This window comes from Mirounga angustirostris, unplaced genomic scaffold, assembly GCF_029215605.1.
Source record: "Mirounga angustirostris isolate CCGP_5_RB_7025 unplaced genomic scaffold, mMirAng1.0.hap1 SCAF_10, whole genome shotgun sequence".
Classification (NCBI taxonomy): Eukaryota; Metazoa; Chordata; class Mammalia; order Carnivora; family Phocidae; genus Mirounga; species Mirounga angustirostris.
This window is the reverse complement of record NW_026991718.1, coordinates 18,349,854-18,366,176: the sequence shown is the minus strand read 5'-3', so window position 1 is coordinate 18,366,176 and position 16,323 is coordinate 18,349,854. Positions and strand designations below refer to the sequence as shown.

Here is a 16,323-nt window from a genome sequence, read left to right as displayed (position 1 = left end):
GCACAAATCCCTCCTAAACTCCAAGCAGCGAAAGGAAGGACCCTCGGCAGGGGGCCTCCGGGGACTTGTGTGAAAGGTAGGAGCAGGTTGGGGCAAATGCCAGTGGGCCAAGCACGTGCGGGGCTCTACGTCCTGTCATTCCTGTGAGGCGGGCGGGGCAGAGATGACCCAGCCGTGAGATCTTAGAGCAGGCAAGGACCCCAGAAACCATTTCTTCCAACCGCCAGTGACAGCTTGGGCTACTCCTGTTGTTGGTGACAGGGGAGAGGTTGCACAACCTTAACACAGACAGGCAGCACTTGAATTCTGGCTTTTGGTCTCAGAGTCCAATGCTTTTTCCACGGGCTGCATGGAAATTCAGCCATAACCATGGCTGGGCAGTGGGCAACCGTGGCAAATGAGACACAGCCCCATCTTTGAGGAGCCCGGAGTGGGACAGGAGGGGACAGTGATCACAGCTAATAGGATAGGAAATGGCGGTGGCAAGCACTGAGCAGGAGGCACTGGCCATAGATGAGAAAGACAGGCCCACATCTCGGCTCTCTTCCTCCTCACCCTGTAGACTTGAGCATGTCACCTAACATTTTTTGAGCCTCAACAGACTTACTTGTAAAAACGGCAGTAACAATTCCTACTCAGTAGCATGACCCCGAGGCGCTCCAAAGTCGTTCTAGTTATGGTTCTGGTCTCACTACAGAGAGCCCACCCACACCAGCTCATGTTAAAGGGAGGTGCTGTGTGCCAATGGTGAGGCTTCGGGGAGCCAGCAGATGGGCAGGAACAAGAGCTTCGGGGACGAGCCATGAGCAACAAGGCCTCTTGCCCACGGTTCACCTTCTCCCTCATCTCCCATCTCCTCTCCTCCTAATCACAGAGCCCCAGAATAGTTGCTGTCTTGCGTCTGTGTTGCCATTTGGCTAAAGTGCACGGCCCCACACGGAGCTGTCTCTGGTTCCCTTCATTCCCATTCCAGAAGACAGAGATCCGACCGGTCTAGCTGATTCTTTAACGTCAGGAGCAATCAGTCCCCCATTGCTGGCCAGCCAGGGGAAGGCCACCCTTGCACTCAGGAATCTGCTCCTAGTCCAGCAAATGAGGCTGAAGGCAGGGATGCTGCATGACCTGCTGTCAGCAGCAGGGCTTGTGGGTGGGTACAGATGTTTCCAGAAGGTGGTGTGGGCAAGGCAGGCAGGTCCAAACATGCCTGATATGGAAGGCCCTCAAAGGTGCGTTCCCTTCCCTATGTTAAAGGTACGGACAGCATGTCAGAAGAGCACAAGTGTGGTGGCTGCTTCTGCCTTGGGCCGAGGCCTGGGTGGGGGTGGGAATGGCACTGCCGGTGGAGCAAACAGCGCGGCAAAGGCACTGTGGTATAAAGCACCAGACTGGGACCACGGGTGGTGCTTTCAGCATGGCCAGCGGCGGGGTGGGGGGTGGTTTCCAGAGGCAGATGCCTGGACTTTATCCTATGGGGACTGGCAGATGGATGTAGCTCGTCCCCTAGAGAAGACCCTGCAGGCCAGCATGCAGGAATTAGAAGGGGGCAAGAGGGAGGTGGGGAGAGAAACAGGGTTAGAACTGATGAAGACCTCTGAGCCAGATCAAGAGCAGGAATGGAGGGAAGGACGGGGGAGAGACTGGGAGACAGAGCCAGAAGCCTGGGATGTGGGGGGTGGAGAGTGATGGAGGAGGGGGGGCTCCCACATTTCTGACTTGGGATCTGGGGGATGGTGTGACCATTCCCGGAGGTGGGAAGCACAGGTCGAGGAGTGGGCTGGAGAGCTGAGGCATATTCTGTGAGGTTTTGTGTCCCCTCAGGGGCAGCCTGGGGAGGTGCAGGGGGCCATGTGGACAGACCCTGGAGACCGTCCTGGGAGTTGCCAGTTTACAGCTGGGGGACAGGGATTAATAGTGCCTAGAGGACTGGGAGACCATCATAAGGGTTAAGCTGCCCCGACGGGGATGAAAGAGGCAGCTACCTGGGAGGGGAGAGAGCCAGGAGTGGGACACACGGCCCAGCTGGGTGGGACACTGGCAGGCGTGGGAGCTACGGGCACCATGGCAGAGGGCCAGCCCCTACCACCCTCAATCACCGGTCCTTCCTAAGAAAAGCCCTAGGCTACTTTAGGGCCTGCCACCACTTTCCTGGAGGACCTAGGGCTCACCTCTGTCTTTTTCTGAGGAGGAGTAAAGAATCAGTGGAGAAACTGCTTCTGAAACCCACAGGCCTCATGTCCCTGCACTGAAGACCCGTCTATTGAGCTCTGGGCCCTAAGAACAGCCAAGTTAGAGGCTGCAGTGACTCAAACACCCACCCACCTGCAGAGAAGCTCAGAGCAAGCCCACTGAAGCTTGGGAATTCTTAAGGGGTGCAGGGAGAGGGAGAGACTCTCCAGGCCATCCGGGAGTCCTCGGTCCTATTGGAGGCTGTGGGCTTCCCCAGAGCAGAGGTGCAAGCTGCTGGTCTACCCAGTAATTTCCACATTAGGATCTCATGGGAGGGAAGGAGGGGTCAGGTGCCTGCTGGCTTCCTAAACTGGCACAGGGGATAACTCTCTAGACCCAGCCGCTGGGAGCCCATCCATTTCACCAGCCCTGGGGGTGGAGGTGGGGGTGGGGGTGGGGGTGGGGGTTGCAGTGCATAAACCAGCATTAATATTGAACAACTGCCACTCTGTTTACTTTTATAAGCCCCAACTTCCCATAAATCCAAGTCAAAATCAATCATCTTTTATGGAAGATATTAATGGCAATTCCATTATTTAAATCCAATCAATTTTTTTTTTTTTTGGTTCCTTTGTGTTGAAGCCAAGTAGTTTGGAGGGCACTTTTGACCACGCAATGGAAAACAAAGTGAAATGACCTTGTTCACATCTCAGTACTATGGTAAGATAACTGCTTAGGGAAAAGGTTTCAGTTTCTCTCCATTTAGCCTCCAGAGTAGGAAGGCTTTAATTCCAGGGGCCTAGGAAAAATAAGAATTCTCGCACTTACCGCACCCTGCCTGAGCACTGTCAGGGACACTCAGCGTCACCGCTTTTTAAACTCAGGCTTAGCTGCGATCTACGGCTTTCCAATCAAATTTTATTTATTTATTTAATTTTTTTTTTTTTTAAACCATGAACCCAACTCTTCCAGGAATTGAATTTAATGGCCCACAAAAGAGCTAATACTTAGCAGAAATAAGTGGGGGTTCCTACTTCCCAGAAGTAAAGAGGCACAAAATGAAGACAGAAACCTAGTGAGCGGCTCAGGAGACCCACAGGCCACCAGAAAGGCCCACGGGCCACGTGGGCCACATGGGCTGCGTTCACGTCCTGGCCCGTGGCGGCTTCCCCCCAGTCAGATGCTCACCAGAAAGAGAATGAACGGGTGAGGATGTGAAACCCCTGATTCCACTTAAACACTGGAGGGAAGGAGGATACAACTAAGAGAACTAATTTTCCAAACCCAAACGTGGGACCTGGAGGGAACGGACAATCCTCCTGATATCTGCCTGCAAGGCCTCTTTTTTTCCTGCTGACTCCCCACTGTTTCAGGACTTCACGCAGGATGTCACCTCCTACAAGAAGCTCCCCCAGCTCCCTGGCCAGACTGCATCCTTGCACGGTTCACTGTGGGATGCTGATCCACTCACACGCCATCTCCCCCCCGCCACCGCCTCGGCACTCCTGGGGGCCACCTCAGTGCTGCCCGCAGGAGGGGCCCTGCCACCACCAAAGCCTCATCTCCAGCGTTAATGTGAAACCTGGTCTCTTGGAGGCTTTAGCGGCGAGGGTTCCACAGGGCAGGATTCTGAGAATGCTTCAGTGTGGCAGGAGGTATGAAGGACTGTGACTCACCCGGCTTTTGGAGGCAGCTGGGGACTAGCTGTTCTCCATTTCCATTCAAAACAAAACCAGGGAAAATGGGCTTAAATTGCAGCAAGGGAGATTTAGGTCAGATAGAAGAAAAGCCTGCAGGAGCCACCAGAACGGGGACTCTGGGAGCTGATGGAATTTCCTTCCCGGGAGACCTCTGGGAGCAGGCTTTAGTGCCAGGTCGATCCATCCCCAGGGCGCTGTGCAGGAGGAGGCCAAGGACGGCGGGCCCCGGGGGTCCTGGGCTCCTCCTCCGCTGCACATCACCCCTCAGCCCCCAGCACCTCCTCACTGAGAACAGGAGGACAAATGACATGTGAACACATGCGGAACAGCACCATTTCTTGGGGGCTGCCGGGAAGATGTAGTTTCTGTTACAGCCCACGGACAAGCCATGCTCTCTGCCTCATGACAAAAGCCGATTTCTCTCACTCCTTTGACTGCCAGGGCTGAAAACTCCCCCTCCCTCCCTAAATGATAGTTTTGTTTTCTGTCCATCTATCCACAACTGGGTGGGCATGGAAAATCCTGTCCTAGTGACTTGAGGAGCTGGCCTGGCAGCAGGAGCAACCCCAGCTCCCTAGGAGCAGCATGGCAGGGTCTCAGACTGTAGCTGCCATGAGGGACAGGAAGGGCAAGCCCCAGGAACAGGGCCCTGAACACAGGTGGATGGGTCCTCCTCTTTTTTGGGGTAAGCAAGCGGTGGATGTTGTCCCATTAGTCACCAGAAACCCTGGGTGATTCCAATGGGAGGCCAAGGTCAGAGGCACCACCAAGCCTGGAGGCAAATCTGTGACCCACCTGTAACAAACATATAGAACTTTCTAGATTTGGTTTCAGGGATACAGCAGTGCCTGCATCATTTCCTGCTCCTACACTCATCGGTCCCTCTCCTGCTTTGGATTCACCTTGTCTCCTTACATGTGTCCCTATAAGTTACCTTCTGTCCTTCCTGGAACTGGGTGAGGTGAGAATGGAATAGAAAGCCCCCTGCTTTTCTCTGGCAGGGCTTCCAGCTCAGGCCTCTGAGGAGAGAGGGTCAGAGACCCCTTCCCCACCCACAGGTGCCATCAGTGCCCCCCGTTCTGGGAATCCCACGATGGGGTCAGTGCCCCCTGTTCTGCCAAGAGCTGTCCAAGCCCTGAAAGAGGCTCGTGGGTTCACAGCATCTGTGTGCTGATTGGGACCGGGGTCAGAGGGGACTGGCAGGCGGGAGGAGGTGGCGTCACCATGTCCAGGACAGTGGCCGTGCCACCCTGGTCTGCTCCCCTCGGTCTGTGAGACTTGGCCCCTTGATAAACGACATGCTGAGGTCATCGATCAAAGGCAAGAGATGCCCTGGGAGTGGCATCTTTCCCTCTTTCTGGAAGCAAAGGAATTCAGAAAGGGGTCAGGGGATGTGTTTTTTTCAGTGTAGGGGCCTGGCCAGTAGGACAGAACCAGCACCTCCCATGAGGAAATTCTGTTCAAAGGTGATGGAGAGTTCTGGTTCTTTCAGGCTATTTTAGGACACAGGAAGGTGATCCCTTTCTCCTGGCCTTTGTATCTGCCAGTCTTGACCCCCCCACTGTCCACAGTAGGAGAGGTCACAAGGCTAAAGGGGCCTCCTCCTGAGCTGGTGACCACAGTTATTGAGAAATCTGCGTGCCTGGGAACCACTGTGGCTTTCTCTACCACCCAGCCTGGCCCTGGAGGTTTGTGCAACATTCCAGAGGTCTGACAATTACAGGGCTTAGCATCCAGGAGCTCTACCCTGTTCCTTGAAGCTCCCAACTCAGAGGAGCTCTGGCAGTCTGAGAAGTGTCATTAAGACCTTTCATGAGGGGTGCCTGGGTGGCTCAGTTGGTTAAGCAACTGCCTTCGGCTCAGGTCATGATCCTGGAGTCCCAGGATCGAGTCCCGCATCGGGCTCCCTGCTCGGCGGGGAGTCTGCTTCTCCCTCTGATCCTCCCCCTCTCATGCTCTCTCTCTCTCATTCTCTCTCTCAAATAAATTAAAAAAAAAATCTTTAAAAAAAAAAAAAAAAGACCTTTCATGACTCCAGGCCTTAGGGAAGCCCATTGTATGGGTGCTGATGATGTGCCTTTACCTAGAAGAAGCTAACCTCATCCTAAAGACCAACCCACATGGCCCGGGTTCGCTCTGTTCGGGCAAAAAGCTCCTTCTGCAGGATAGAGCTCTCCGTGGGAGTGTGGACAGAAGGCTGCAATGTCTTCCTGAAAAGGAAATTGCACCAGGCCTATGAGAAGAAGGGAAATTCAGATACAGTGTCCTGAAGACATGCCGTCCTGCTCCCCTTCTGAAGTGCCCTTGGTTTGGCCTTCACTGCCAAACCTAACCACACCATTAGCCAGGCAGCCGGCCCAGTGAGGCTGTGGTCTGACGCCTCTACGGAACACCTCCGAGGCCCCCTCCTTGGTGAGGAAGACAGGAGAGGGGAACAGAGGCTCTGGGACTCCCACTTCAGCTGGGAGGGCATAGGTCACATGCCCAGACGCATGCCTGGAGGTCGAAGCTCCTAGTAGGGGAGAGGGAGAGCTCTCCCGTCAAACTGACCCGAATCCCGGCCCAGCGCTTTCTGATCTTGGCTCAGACTGTGGGCAAACGTTCATTTCTCTGGACCCCAGCATGCTGCTCTGCACAGGGGTATTATAACAGCACCCGCACGCACATACGGCTCTTCGGAGGATTCAAGAACGCGCATGTCTGTCGTTCAGCATAGGCCTTGGCATCATCACTCAGTATTGTCACTCTGGGCACGAACTCCTGCCTGAGCCCGACGAAGGGTGATGCCTTTGGTCAGGGGCGAGGCGGGAGGCGGCCGAGAGGCTCTAACTGCGGGCCGTGCTGACGCCGGAGGCGGGATGGAGGCACAGCGCTGTGGCAGCCCCAGCCCTGGCCAAGCCTCCTTCTAAATGGATTATTGTTTATTGGCGGCTTATCCCATCTCTCAGGTTATGAATTATTTACCAGATACTGACTTCATAATTGTTCATGACGTCTGCCCCAAGGACATGCTGACCTTCCTTTTGAAGCTGCAATGCTAATTGTGGGGCGTTCCAGAAGCCCCCATGTGGCCACATCCAGAGTGTCACTCCTAGGGACCGAGCCTGACTGGCCCTTGGGAATCAATCGTACACCCAACCCCACATGACACGGATAAGGAGACTGAGATCCAAAGAGGGGCGAGGACAGGCTTCCAGGTCCCAGAGGCAGTCCTGGGTGGGTCAACCCCAGTGTCTCTGGTGGTCATTTCTCCGCCGTCTGGGTATAGGCTGCTGGGGCAGTTGCGGGCTGAGCACGAGATTAGGTCCTCTCTTCAGGAGGTCACGGGTACATGGGTGGGGAATGAAATGGGTCTGTGATGGGTGCTGAGAGATTCCCTCCCACCCCTGCACCCGAAGGGAGCAGGAGGGGCTCCAGGATGCTTTGGAGAGCATTGTCCACAGAGAATCAGGATGTAACTCTGGGGCGGCTTGGGGTCCCTGTGGGCTAAGGAGGGCCGCCTCCCTGGGAGCAGAAGTCCCCTGCTGACTAACTACATTCAGCAATGAAGAGCTGCAGGATGACTGACATGGTGGGGGAGGGGGTTGGGGACGGGCACACCAATACCTTCCTTGAAAGTGCATTTGGTCCTGAAGAGAGTATGATGACTCAGTTGGACTCCTAGCCCCTGAGAATAATAATAATAGCAAATCTTTGCAGAGGACTATGCTTCTGGCACTATTCTAGGTGCTGTGTTACACTAACTCATTTAATCCCTACAACCACCGTATGACGTAGGTATTATTATAATCTATTTTTCAGATGAAGAAACTGAAGCAAAGGGAGGTTCAATAATACGCTAGAGGTTGCACAGCAGGTAAGGGGCAGGACTGGGATTAGGACCAGGCAGTCTGGGTCTCCCATCTGTGCTCTTGACCATTATGCCACATTGCTTACTAGAAATGTTTCCCAAATAAATGAATGCAATGCTGTGAGACCCCTTTGGATATGGGGCACACCTTTCTAAATGTGGCTTGAATGTGAAATTGAGCTTATTGAGATCCTGGGTTCCAGCAGGATCCAGGGAGGCCTATTTCCTCCTGGACTGTGGAGTGTGGACGGCGCCTGGAACAGCAGGAAGGAGAGCTCTAGCCTGGGGTGTGTGGTATCCCAAGGGGACAGTGGCCTTGCAAGGACAAGGTCAGTGCACCGCCCTCACTCCTCTAAGGTGGGCACCAAGAGCTGTGGCTGGCCCTTGAGTGCACAGGTGAGACAGGATGAATGCCCCCCACACATGCCCCTCGCTCATCCTATAAACATTCGAGAGTGTTCTTTGTACCAGGCTTTGGGGAGGGACCCAGCGACTGATACACAGCCCCTGCCCTCAAGGCACTGCCCGCTGTCTCCCAGGGCAGAAGAGAAGAGCCGGGTGCCAGGTGCGAGGGTCCCCTGATAGAAAGGGAGCAGAGGCGCTGAAGGACTCAGGAGCAAACAAACATAGCTACAGGCCATGTGAGTCAGCTTTTTCTATCATCAGTCCCTTTTCAGGGCTTATTCTGTGCTTAGCTCGGCAGAGAGCTCGCCTGCCACCCCCCAGCCCAAGAGCTCACAATGGTTGGGGGATGAGCCTCCAGCACACTGGACCGCAAAAGGACCACACTTGACCCGAGAAGATGCGAATGGCTGCCAGGGAGAGGAGCAGCATCAGGAAATCCGCGGAGAAGATTCCCATGAGTGGGTGGGTGGCTGGGAGCTCTTTGCCAGGAGATGGGTGGGGATGGGCGAGGCTTTTCTGGGATATTCGGGCTTGCAGGATAAGTGCCCAGAGGTGTGATGCACCCAGGCAGGGTCTCTTAGGAGCACAAGGGTCTGTCTGCATGGGGAACAGAGGCTGTGAGTGTGAAAACATCGAGGGGGCGTCGCAGGAGGTGAGCTAGGCTAGCTGGTGCGGCGTCTGATTGACATTATCTGATTCACAAAGTCAGGAGTGCGTACCCCCATGCAAGACGGCAGAGCACTTTGAGAGCGTTTCAGAAAGCCTTGAACTGGTGCTAAATAAATAATCATACTGCTTATTCTGGGATGGAGAGGCAGGATGCCTCCTCTATGCGCTAATGGGAGGGCGAGGCTCTCTGCCTGGCTGGCTGAGGCTGCATCGTGCACATCGGTGAGCGCTGATCTGACAGACCCTGGATAGACCTTCTCTGTGTCCTGACTTTCATTTCCCACTTAGAGCACCTGCCTGCCTACTTGGAGAAGGGGGGCCGGGTTAATTGTTACCTCCTGTGCTGTTACTAGGTTACTTCGTAAAAGCGGAAATACGCTTTTAATGATTTTTGTTGTTCTTGTTGCTTTCTTATGAACCAGATGCTTTTATCTAAATGAGTTGCTACAAATCAAAAAAACAAAGAACAACAACAACAAAACCCCAAAAAACCCAACCCGTGAGCCTTGCTAGGCTGTGTCTGCCATACGCAGGCAACCCATCGCTCCGTGAGTGAGGTGTAAGCCCCCTACTCTTTCAGCACCCAGCTCACTTACAGGTCAGAGGGGCAGATGTACTGGCAGCTCTAATTAGCATGCCTCCAAGTGGCCTGGACGAGAGGACCCAGTGAGGCAGTGGAGTGGTCTCTGGCTGCTGATGGGGATTCTGTCGCCCGTTCAAGTTGGTGCTGGTGGACGACAGCATAGGTCTGCTCACCTCTTCAGGCCTCTTGGGTCACGGTGGGCGGGAGGAAGGACAGTTTTCTTTCTGGGTTACTTTTGGAGGACACTGAGGCCCAGAGGATGGTCACTCAATGCTGGGCTTGACACATAATAGGAGCTCAACTATCGTTTGTGGAAGACAGGCTGGTACATGATTGACATTTGCTCAGAGCTCTTTAGGTTTTGGTCTAAGGAGCGGCAGTTGCCAGGGAGGCAGGAGGGACCTCTGGATTACGACCAGGACAAAGGACTCTAGTTCCCCTTCTGCTCTGACTGGCTGTGTGAGCTTGGGCAAGACACTGGCCTTCTCTGGGCCTCAGCACTGGCTTGCTGCTTGGTGTAATAAGTGACAACAGTAATTCCTCTCTGTCTACCTCCTCGGGTCTCCCTCATGACCAAGTAAGGGGACCTGTGTGAAAATGCTTTGCAAATGAAAAGCACTAGGTCATGGGAGGGGGTAAAAGAAGTCCTATGACCTTAGCCTGGGATATTCTAATAAATTGGGGTTGGGGCAGTGGCTTCCCAGAGCATAGGCTGCCAGAGAGTCTCTGTTTTGGGGTCAGAGAATGCACTGGAAGCTTGGCTATGAGAGGGCTCTGTGAGCATGCAGCTATGTCTCCATTACCCAGGAGCATGGCTTTCGGAGGCTTAGCATGGCATTCAGTGCCCACCATGAGCACGACTTAGGTAACTTTGTAGCTGCATAGGTCTCCCATAGTACCTAGGCGCTGAGCTCTCCTGTCTTTTTGTATCTTGAGACTTTTTGCACAAGCTCTTCCCATTGCCCGAACAGTCCCTGTGTGCACACACACACACACATACAGACTTTATTTCCGGTTTAAAGCCGCCTCTTCTTGGAAGCCTGTAGTTTTGATCGAATTAAGTTAGCGGCTGAGTACTCTCATCCCCTCAAATGGAATCTCCGGGTCAGGGATTTGGTCTCATATGGTCACTGTCATATCCCCACTGCCTAGAATGATGCATGGCATAGTAGGGGCTCAAGAAATATTTGTTGAATGAATGAATTGTTCTTCCATAGCACTTTGTATAAATTCCTATTGTTGCATTTATCACATCTTATTATAACAATGTAGTCACTCTCTGATCTCCCCACTGGGCTGCCAGCAACCTGAGGACAGGGCTTTTGTCTGATCTCTCCGGACCCTGGCCCTAGAACAGTATGCAATGTGGCTGCCAGTAAGCGCTTGAAGGGATCCAGGAACAAATGTTGGAATGCCCTTCATTTTAGCACGTACAGGCTGTTATGTCTGCACGGTCATGCTGCGTGTGCACATGAGAGGGAGGGCGAGAGAGAGAGAAGGCTAGAGAGAAAGAGAGAATTTATGATTGAAGACAAAAGCTTAAAAGTTCTTTTGAGTGACCTGTGAATACATGAGATGATCAAGAAGGGACAGAAACACAGTAGTTCAGGAGCATCCTTGCACGGTCACTGGACAGACGTATGCATGGTGCTTTCCCTGAGCAGGGCTCTGGTGGTGGGGCCATTACTAGCCTACTTGGTATTTCTGTCCTAACGAGATTTCTGTGCACACTAAAATTGTGTGCAAATTGGCGTACCTCCCTCTGAGAACTCATAGTGCACAGCAGAGCTTGCAAGGTGCAGGCTGGGTCAGTCCCTACACCCCCTGGGCCAGATGCCCTCCTGTAGGGCACAAAAACAACTGTTCCCAGCAGCTTCGGCCACTAGGGCACATTCAAGGTAAGGAAGGAGACAGGTCGCTTGGAAAATCAAACTTGGCCACAAAAATAAACTCTGAGGTTTGCAGATAAGCTATTTCTAGCCCAGGTGCCAAATGAGGTTTTGCAGCTAGAGTGAACCGCCGTGTGCACCCCACCCCAGCCCTGTTAACTAATGGGAACTGCACCACGTATTTGCTGTTTCCCGAACAACTTTGCTTCCAGAAAGGGGAAAAGATGCCACTTCTGGGGCATCTCTTGCCTTTGATCAATGACCTCAACATGTCGTTCATCAAGGGGCCGAGTCTCGCAGACCGAGGGGAGCAGACCAGGGAGGCATGGCCACTCTCCTGGACATGGTGACACCCCCACCCCCCTGCCAGTCCCCTCTCTGCCCCGGTCCCAATCAGCACACAGGCGCTGCGAACCCACTGAGCCTTGTTCAGGGCTTGGACAGCTCTTGGCAGAACAGGGGGCGCTGACCCCATCGTGGGATTCCCAGAACGGGGGGCGCTGACCCGGAACCTGTGGGTAGGGAAGGGGTCTCTGACCCTCTCTCCTCAGAGGCCTGAGCTGGGAGCCCTGCCAGAGAAAAGCAGGGGGCTTTCTATTCCATTCCATTCACCTCACCCAGTTCCAGGAAGGACAGAAGGTAACTTACAGGGATGCATGTAAGGAGACGAGGTGAATCCAAAGCAGGAGATGGACCGCTGAATGTAGGAGCAGGAAATGATGCAGGCACTGCTGCCTCCCTGAAACCAGATCTAGAAAGTTCCATATGTATGTTACAGGTGGGTCACAGATTTGCCTCCAGGTTTGGCAATGCCTCTGACCGTGGTCTCCCACTGGAATCGCCCGGGGAGCCTCACAAAAATACTAATACCTGGGTCCCATCCCAAGAGATTTTGATCTAACTGATCTGGTGTATCTAGCCTGGATATCAGAATTTTTAAAAATGTCCCCAGGTGATTTGAATATGCAGCCAGAGCTGAGAGCCGCTGTTGTGACTCGGAAGAGGCAAACAAGAAGCTGATGTTACAACAGGATTTGATTTGAGCTACTATGACAAGGCTGGGGAGAAGAATATGTCTGTGCTGAAATCAGGGGCATTTCTCCCAAGGGGCCCAGCAATGGGATCACAGGGACAGGATAAACATTAATCACCACAAAATCCTGAATATGAGCACATTGGTACGATCGATTGGAGAAGAAGATCTTCTAACAGCCCGAAAGCATTCCGGGGGTGGGTGGGATGAATGGAATTGACAGCGTGACGACCAAAGTACCCAGGCTTTCGGATGGTGAGATCCAGGGGATAGATTAGATTTTAGAATATCTGAAAGAGTAAATAAATGACCTATCATCCAGGAATGTCATTTTGCTGAATCTCCATAACTTCCATGTCAATTCAAGGCTTAGAGTCCAGGAATTTGGTAACATCTGTGAGTTGAGAGCAGTGTTAAGGCTTTAAAGTACATTGACGCCTATCCTCACAAGAACAGTTAAATTAGAAGGTCTGGGGGTACAACCAGGTGTCTGTAGGTTTTAAAGCTCTCCAGGTGATTCCAGCGTTCACTGAGAGCTGACATCGCTGGCCCAGGAAGACCTGCCAGTGTTCTCCCGGGAACTAGGAAGGTCAGGGGTTGCCCTCAGCGAAAGCAGACGAGATGGGGACTCAGCAGCCCTACGGGGCTCACACAGAGTTAGTGCAGAGTTGGGATGAGAGCCCAGTGGCTGCCTCCCAGTCCGGGGGCCTGTCCGTCCACTGCCTATGAGGTCACTCTGTCCTGTGGCCCTGTGATCTCGGAACTAAGATCATCTAATCTCACGATGTGGAGACAAGAGGACAGTCCCTGTCTTTAAGAAGCTCACGGTCCAGGAAGGAAGGTGAGCAATGCAGCCCAGGGAGGGGCGAGTGGCAAGGTCCCCAAAGGCTGCAGAGCATGAGGCGGCTTTGTGTTGGCCAAGCTGAGTCTGGGATGCAAATCAGACAGGTCGTGACTGATTTTCAGGACTCTGGAGAGACAGTCAGGATCTTAGGACAGAATGAAGCCCTGGGGACAGGTGAAGCAGAGGGAGTAGAGGGACCGCTGAGAGAAAGGAAAGCAGAGGAAAATCTTCTAGCACCAACACCTTCACTTACAGAGAGGAGGACAAAGAGGGGCCACAAAGATGGAGTGACACGGCCCACCAAGCCAAGGGAGAGAGAGAGAGGCTCACGGTCTCCTTAAAGCAAGCAGGGAGGTCACTTGCTGACCCTCAGGTGGAGAGGGCAGGCGGAAGTCTTGGTGATGATGGGAAAGGTGGGACTCTGCAGAAGGATCTGTGCGCAGGTGTTGGCGTGGTTCTACGGCCTCCTCAGCAGGCTGAGGGCCCAGATGCCCAGTGGAGGTGGGGGCTGCCAAGGTTCCCAGGGTGGGGCCGGGAGAGGAAGCAAGGACGAAGGACAAGCAGGCGACAGAGTGGATGTGTTAGGGAAGGGAGCACTGAGAAGTCTGCCCACAGGTCTGTCTTTGGGTGGGAGCCATGGAAGCCAAAGAGATGGATGAGAAAGAGAAGGAGGGAATGGAGCAAGGCTGCCGAGAGTGAGGGAGCACGAGGGCGGGGGGAGTGCGGGTCGGCAAGGGCACCTTGGGAATGGCTTCACCGGTGAAGCTGCCGAGAGTGCGGAAGTCCAGGGCACGGCACGGTTGTGTTATTATTTGCAGCGTTCTCTAATGGAAGGGTTCCAAGTCCCATTAGCTCTGGAGGCATCTGCAATGTCCTCTCAGGATGCAGGGTATGCAGGGGGACAAGGGGCCTGGGTGGGCAGTGCTGGGGCAGGGATGCCTCCACTGGGCATCACGGGGAGGCTGCAGAGGGGCACTCCTCAGCACTGTGTTTGCCTTTCACCACCTCCAAAGTCTAGGTGTCTATTACTGTCATTCCTGGCTCAGCCTTGGGTTCTGCACAAACCAGGTCCTCAGCTCTACCTCCCCTGAGCTCCACCCCTGCCAGGCTCCCACACTGCAGTGCAGGGATCAGATTTCACTCCTGCTAACTGGTCCTGGCACCACACTCTTGGTCACTGACAAGCCCAGCACAGCCTTCTCTGCTTTGCATCCGAGCAGGCCCCACTTTGCAGCAGGATGCACACAGCCCAGTGATCTGGCCCAGTTTCCATAGGAAAGTGATAGCTTCTTCCACTGGTCACCAGGGGACAGACTGGGCTGTGGAGACTTCCTATCTTCTTGGGAATCAATGGAGTCCTTCACGTGAGGGAAAAGGGAAAACACGACCTGGCAGTGGGCCACGTGCTACGGTGTTCCCAGGAATAGTTGCAACTATGTGTGTGGGGAGGTGCTCCCTGAGAGCCCCAGCAGGTGCTGTGCGGGCGTGGTGAAGGGGATATGGAGATGAATCAGATGGGATTCCCATCCCCCCAGAACTGGCCAGGTGGTAGGGAAGACTGACGTTGAGTTTGCAGCGGGGACACCAGTCCAGGGGTGGATCTATCAGGTATCCTATCAAGGTCCCTCCCTATCCTAAAATATATGCTTCTTGAAGCCTGGGATAAATAAGAGCCATGTGCCACCCTGTGTCAGAAGATCCCAAGATAAAGGCCATCAAACCCATTCCCCTGGGTCTCTAGATGTCCTTCACCCCCGCCACACTCATAGCATCTAAGACTGGAGAGCTTCTGCTTGGAAAGTTGACTTCTGTGAAGAGCATGCCTTAGGCTCAGACACTCACTTCCACATCTGCCCCCTCTAGGAGCTGGGAATGCCACCATCATGAGATCCAAAAGGCCACTGTCACCAGATCTGTCTAGTTTTCCAATTCTCTTCCTCTCGCCCGACAGTCACAGAAGCAAACGTTACCCAGGGCCTGGGACGACTAACCAGGACGGCTGTCCCGCGGCTCAGTGGTGCCGTTAGATTCATGCCAACAGCCCACCAGCTTCCAAAGCTGGAAACCCAACTGCCCCCACTGGCTGCCGCCATTTGGCTGCTCGGTGGTGGCAGGCTGGATGCCCAGTGAACGTTTCTTCCACTTGGGCAGCTGATCCAGGCCCAGCCTGGAGCCTCCTCCTACTTCTTGCTGACAATCATGGCTACCTGCAATTCGGAATCCTAGAGCTGCAGAATCCTGGGGAGCATCCATCTCCAGGGTCCCCTGCTTCTGCAGGCACAGTCCAGGTCTGCTGGGTGGGTGTTCAAGCAATCTTACCAATTCTTTTCAAGTAGGCCACGTTCCCCCGCAACTCTCCTGGCTACCTGGTCTTTATAATCTAGGTTTGAAAATCCTGAACCAAAATTTGAGGCCAGAACTCTATACATTTAATCCAAGGAAATAATCAAATCACTATGCAAAGATATATATGCAAAAATGTTTGTTGTGTTATTATTTGCAGGAGTAAAATTTAAAAATATGCTAATGTCCACCATTAGGGCACTGGGTAAGTAAATTGTGTAGATTATTATATCCAGATGTTATGGAGAGTTTAAAGATGCTATAGATTTGCACTTACTGATATAAAAATGTACATGTGACATATCATGAAGTCAAAAGAGCGCATTGCTAAGCCATACATATAGTGTGATCCCGTGTGTGTGCGTGTGTGCCCGTATGCATGTACGCTTTACGTATGTGCATAGAAAGAAAGTCTGGAAAGGGACACTAAATGGATGATTGTAAGTAATTTCTATAATTTTAGGTACTATCTTTTAAAATATTTTTACAGTGAACAAATAGCCTTTTACTGATATTGAATACTACTACTTTAATAACAAGAAAAGTTAAATTACCAAGGAAGCATTACAGTTTTTGAGGCATTTAAAGGTCACCCAGTTGCTGGCTGCCCCCAGGTTCCCCCTCCCGGGGAGCCAGAAGAGCTACCACAATGCTCATAGATTGATTCCAGGAAGATTGGGGCCTGGTGGCTTTGCTAGGTTCTAATCCCACATCTGTGTAAAAATCTCTCTAACCAAAAGGCGGAGAGGACCAGCTATGTACTTCCTCACTGCCCCTGGAAAATCAGCATTAGAGAAGATAGCTGTCAGTGCCCAGGTCGGACGCTTTTCTTATATGCAGG

The 16,323-nt window shown here is 53.0% G+C and overlaps 1 protein-coding gene across 12 annotated transcripts in view; it reads right to left on the bottom strand.

Annotated features, from left to right (window-relative positions):
* The window catches only part of KLHL29 (kelch like family member 29), a 303,589-nt gene that overhangs the window by 205,093 nt on the left and 82,173 nt on the right, over positions 1-16,323 (bottom strand). For 2 of the 12 annotated variants that reach the window (XM_064571916.1, XM_064571918.1), the window contains exon 3: positions 11,911-12,013. The exons of 9 other annotated variants lie outside the window; for them this stretch is intronic. The gene's annotated coding sequence lies outside the window, so the exon portion shown is untranslated. Of the gene's footprint in view, positions 1-11,910; positions 12,014-12,413; positions 12,586-16,323 lie in introns of all 12 variants that reach the window. One more of the 12 variants, XM_064571915.1, reaches the window with a different exon arrangement.